Raw genomic sequence first — 6,326 nt, forward strand, 5'->3', positions numbered from 1 at the left:
TTATTGGCTTTCTAGTCGCAATAGAAACAACAGGTAAAGGTTTGGCAAACCTTATTCAGGAGATACTCGAGAACACAAGCATATGAAGTTCAAAATTAGTGATTTCTTTTGTCATTTATTTTCTTATTTTATAACGAAAATCCCAACCATGACAAATTTATCTTAACGTGTGAATCTTTTATGGTTTTAAATTGCATTTTCTATCATGTAAACGCCATTCGTTTTCTTTCATTCGTGAGACAGTCTTAATCGAGAAAAAAAATCACAAAGTTTTCCTTCTTGTTTAATATTTGACGGTGGCTGGGCCGACAGAAACTTTGTAAACAATGGTGCAATAATTTGCCCTAGATACCTTTATTCATGTTAATTTATTCAACAAATTAGAAGTCAAAGAACCCGTTGTTTAAGTCATAGATACACTATTTCCACCAGCTCCCGTAAATTGTGCTTGTTCGTAGTTATTTCTGTTTGATTCATAAGAAACGGAAAACTTCGTACACAACATCACAACATCCGTCATGACTCACACTCGGCAGATAGAGCTATATGTACCGACACAGAAAATTAGCCGAGTTTTCGCTCAATTACTGTACTCAGAATTGTAAACTATTTGAACTACCTGCCAGAAAATGTGACAGAACCGAGTGTGAGCTCTTTCAAGACAAGACTTGACCAACAATGCATTGGTTCAGTATGTACAGATACATTTACTTTTACTTTATCCTCTTCGCCACTGATCGGCTCGTTAGCCGCTTGGGCGATCGGTCACGTCTCTGTTACGCACTGTTGGCAAGTCCTGGGCATGCCCGGCTCCTGAATGTCCCTGAACCCGTTCCAGTGTTGGTCAAGTCTTGATTTGAAAGAGCTCACACTCGGTGCCGTCACAACACTTTCTGGTAGATTGTTCCAAGAGTTCACAACTGTCACTCCGAAAAAGTTTGCCCTCGCAGCTTTCTGGACTTGAGGCTTCTTCAATCTTGAGCTGTGACCCCTTGTGGGGCGAGCGTCCGCCAGCTCCAAGTAAGGACACTCGATTGAGTAGTGCCCCTTTAGATGCTTATACACCTCACTTAGGTCTCCCCCTTGCCCGTCTGTAGTATAAGCTCGGCAAGTTCAGGCGCTCCAATCTCTCAGGGTAGCTGAGGTGCCGAAGGGCAGGCACCAGTCTGGTGGCCCTCCTTTGAACATTTTAAAAAAAATGACAGTCCCTTGCATATCTCGGGGACCAGACGGGGTGACAGTACTCCAGATGGGGAAGGACTCTTGAAGATCGTTACGAGAGACGGACCGTCTAGATATCTAAACGACCTTCTTATAAGACCCAATAATTTATTTGCCTGATTTACCTTCTTCTCGCAATGGCCCGAGACTAATTCAGGGCAGGATGCAAATGCATTACAGGAGGATCTAAATAAACTGCAGGGGTGGTCTGAAAAATGGCAAATGAAATTCAACACCAGCAAGTGCAGCGTACTTAATATTGGAAGAACAAATACTGTCAATGCATACAGCCTTAACAACATCAACCTAGAGAAGTCGACTTGTGAAAGAGACCTAGGGGTACTCTTAAGCCCGGACCTACGGCCTAGAAAACAATGCGATAATGTTCGAAATAAGGTAAACAGAGTATGGGGTTTTATATCTAGAAGTGTAAGTAATAAGAGTGCAGAGGTCTTACTGCAACTATATCTTGCGCTAGTCAGGCCGCACCTCGATTATGCGGTTCACTTTTGGTGCCCTTATTATAGAATGGATATCAATTCACTAGAGTCGGTACAGCAAAGAATGACGAAAATGATTCCGGGACTTAGAAACCTTCCATATCAGGATAGGTTAAAGAAACTAAACTTGCATTCCCTAGAAAGACGAAGAGTGCGGGGAGATATGATTGAAGTATTTAAGTGGGTGAAAGGAATCAATAAAGGGATATACAGTAGATAAAGTTCTTTGTAATATCCGAGCAGGATAGGACTCGAAGCAACGGATTTAAGTTGGATAAGTTTAGGTTTAGGAGGGAGATAAGAAGGAACTGGTTCACAAATAGGGTTGTGGACGAGTGGAAGAAGCTTAGCAACTTTGTAGTAAGTGCTGAAACGCTGGAATGTTTCAAAAGGAGACTGGATAGATTCATGGATGATGGAGAATGGTAGTAACTCTCGACAGGAGCTGCCATGCACAGGCCAACCGGCCTATTGCAGACTCCTTATTTTCTTATGTTCTTATGTTCAACATACATATCTAGGTCCTTTTCACATTCAGTCTCAAATAGTGCAGTTTCTTCATCCCGTTGGGACATATGATGCGCTTCCTTACCGTTGGTACGCCCCAGGTGCATCCTCTTACACTTCGTGACAATGAATCTCAGCAGCCATTTCTTCGACCATTCTTGGAGCTCACAGAGATCCTTCTGCAGCTCTTCACAGTCCGCGTGGTTCTTGATTTCCCGAAATAACTTGGCGTCATCGGCAAACATTTGTATGGAGGAGTGTACAACATCAGGCATGTCATTTACGAAACAAACAAACCACAGCGGGCCCAATACAATGCCCTGTGGTACGCCGCTTGTGATAGGTACAGATGATGATTTCGTGCCATTAATCACCACACACTGCTTGCGGTCATGTACAAAGTCTTCTATCCACGCTAGGCCATTTCCCTGAATTCCGTACCCTTCCAATTTGATTTTCAGCCTTTCGTGGGTACACTGTCGAAAGCCTTGGCAAAATTTTGGTATATAATGTCGATATTACCACCCCGTTCTAGAATATGGGTCCAAATATCCAATACCTTGAGCAATTATGTTAAGCAGGAGCGCCATGGCATAAAACCGTGTTGGCAATCCTTTACAAGGTTGTTTCGTAGTAGATGTTCCATCGCGGCGTCTCTGATAATACTCTCAAGTGCTTTACATATTATGCTGGTCAGGCTCACCGGTCTATAGTTGTTCGTGGAGTGACGATCGCCCTTCTTGAAGCTAGGACTCCATAAGCCACTTTCCAATCACTGGGGACCTTTTGTTCATCCAGGCATTTGCAAAACAGGATCTTCAGGGGTTCGGCAAGCTCGTTGCACAACTCTCTTAGCTCTCTGAAATGCACCATGTCAGGGCCGGGACTCTTATGGACCTTTAGCTTTGACAGTTTATTTCTAATACCCTCTTCTGTGAACACAATGTGGGTCAGTGCTGTGTCGAAACGTCTGTCCTCAAACGCAGGAAGGTTAATCGTATCCTCTCTTCTGAACACTGAGGAAAAGAAGCTGTTCAATGCCTCAGCTTTATCCTGGTCAGAATCTGCGTAACTACCATCTTCAAGCCTCAGGTCTGATACTCCTACTCGCCTTTTAATTTCGATTTTGCACAGCGGTAAAACACCTTTGGGTTTGACTTGACCTCGCTTGCAACCAGCCTGTGGAATTCCTTTTCAGCCCTTCTACACCCTACCTTTGTTTGGTTTCTGGCTCTTGCATACATCCTCCTGTCCTGCTCATCGTTTGACCCAACCCACGTCTTGAATTTCTGGGTTTTCTTCTTAACTTTGTCGACCGCCGCATGGTTCATGTGTAGGGATACCTTCGTATTCATAGAGGCATTGGGTTTGGTCTTGGGTATACATTTATAGATCAAATGGGTCATTTTAATAGTTATAATATTCAGCGTAGTGTCTGCGTTCTTGTGCCTTAATGAGTCAGGCCAGTGGATACCCCCTAATCTCTTCCCTCATCCCGTTGTAATTTCCCTTGTAATGTTTGCACCTTGGCCTGGCCTTTTCTTGAACTAGGTAACAGTTAAATCTGAATGACAACACTATATGGTGACTGGTGCCAACTGGGGCAAGGTGTTCCAGTTTGGCCACCATACCCTCCTCGTTTGTTATGATGAGGTCTAGTGGCTTGGGTGTTTGCTCCCCTCTGTAATGTGTCGGGTCTCATGCAGCACACTGTTTTATATGTCTAATCAATTGTTGTGTTCTATGATGATTTTACAAAAGCGACCTCAATAGCATGTCAACTATGCAATGAACACCAATGGAAACTTCTAACCAACAGTTAAAGTATCCAGAATATGGTAGGCCATTAGTCAGTGCAGTACAGTATTACCAGATTATCCTGAGGAAACCGATGTAGTAATTATAAATTTATTTATTTAAAGTCCGTATGGATGTGTCCAATGTCATCATTTCAGATCTCTTCACTTTTGGTGAACCTTGTTCTTTGGATGATAATTTTGAACCAAAGGGTATGTTGTGTCTTAGAAATGTTTGTCAACTTTTTCATTTATAGGTTTTTAAAACTTGTTGGGGTTATAAATATTTAGTTACTACCTGCATATGTATATTATGAGCATTATGCCATAATTATTATAGTTAACTCTTAAACCCCAGGTTAGGGTGCTGCAGGCAGTACTTTGGGGATAAATCAAGAAAAAATCAACTTTTCCAAAAATAATAATTAAAACAAAATTGGCTGGAATAGGCAGACGTTCTGGCATGTCACCCGGGGCCAAAGGGTTAATGATGATTATTTCTAACACTGCACAGTACTGTAAATTTCATCCAATGCACAGCTCTGTATTGATTTCAACAGATATCCAAGATGAATGTACCAGCCGGAAATCCAATAAAACAATGCCGCAGTTTCATCCTGTGGAACATGATATGCCTCTTGAAATAGTGTGATGTGACGTTGAGTCCCGGGAGTAGAAAGGATCAATTAGAAACCACCGCAACAACAAACCATAGGTAGACCACGCGGGCATGGAATGTGTGAAGCCGGCTGAAATGTCAGAGGTGACGTTTCATTGCGTCACTGGAAAACTGATGCCTGATTGGTCGTAGATTCCTGCCAAAATGTGATGTGGTGACCATAGTACACTGGACAGGAGGAAGAAGCAGGTTTAAGCTGAGGAAGGTGTAAACGGTGGAAGGAGTTTAACACATAGCAAAGACATAAGCTTGAGTATACATTATATTGTTGAGAGTGTGTGAGTCAAGGAAAGTGGAGAAAGAATAGGATAGAATATTTTCTGTGTATAGGATGTAATATTGTGTAGGATATAATATTGTGTACTGGGCTTGAAATTTTGTAACATTATACTGTAAAAGAATGGTGACGTTATATAATCTTTTTTGTATTGTTTTGATAGGTGTATCCCAACCCTCGTTATTGTTTGCTTAATTGTCACTGTAATTATGCTTAACGTAACTTGTTTGTCTGCTGCGTTGTGAATATTCCCAAATTGGTTAATACTTGTAAGCTTATCTTTTGATTAATGTTTTTGTACTTGCCAGATGCTTTATTTATTTGGTTATCTGAATTTGTATTTTAATTTACTCTAGTGTAATGCTTATTCCTTTCATTTATTAATTTCATTGACTTTGTTATTTTTACTGTTACCGTTGTGGTGCACCTATGGTTTGACACAATCTAGGACCACCAGTCCGGAGCAATGGACAGACACACCAGACGGTTTGCTGCCACCATTTTATTATTATTCTTATTATTATTTTTTTTTCAATGATAAATTCAGTGTTGGGCTAAAGGAGCTAGATTACTGCCCAACATATGTGACTTTATTCCTCCATGGTATAGATATGTAGATGATGTTCTTTGTCTTTGGCCTAGAAACAGTGACCAACTGGAATTTTTAGACAAGCTTAATGATGTTGTCCCAAGTATTACCTTCAAATTTGAAAGAGAAATAAATGGATCCCTTCCATTTCTTGATATGCTTATCATGAGAAATGATCACTGCTATAAATTTAAGGTGTACAGAAAGCCTACACAGGTAGACAGTTTCATACATTTTTTATCGTGTCACCTTCAGACAACCAAAATGTCATTTTTTCTGCTATGTTTGTGAGATGTTTACGTATTTGTGACCCTGAATTTATTGAAGAAGAACTGCAACACATTCAGTCCATTGCATAAAAACTTGGGTACCCTTCATTGTTTGTTGATCACCGTTTTAAAAGGGCTAAAAATCCTTTTATTCTACTCCAACTAGACATGTTCCTACATTTAAGAATATTTTTACTATCTTATCACAATGAATTTGTCCTGTTAGTTCAGTCCCTTAAATTTTTTAACATTAATGTTGTTTTTAAGTATGACTCAACTATTACTAATATATTATTTAAGAATAGCCCAACCTTGAATGTAAATGGAAGTGTTTACTGCATTCCATGTGGCAATTGTAATGGAAATTATGTAGGTCAGACTGGGAAAGCATTGCAACTCAGAATTAAACAGCACAAGTACAGTATTAGAACAGCATCTGAAAGCAGTGCACTGTTCGTTCATATAAGGAACAATAATCATCCCATAGA

The sequence above is a fragment of the Homarus americanus genome, unplaced genomic scaffold (genome assembly GCF_018991925.1).
Source record: "Homarus americanus isolate GMGI-L3 unplaced genomic scaffold, GMGI_Hamer_2.0 scaffold57980, whole genome shotgun sequence".
In the NCBI taxonomy this organism is placed as follows: Eukaryota; Metazoa; Arthropoda; class Malacostraca; order Decapoda; family Nephropidae; genus Homarus; species Homarus americanus.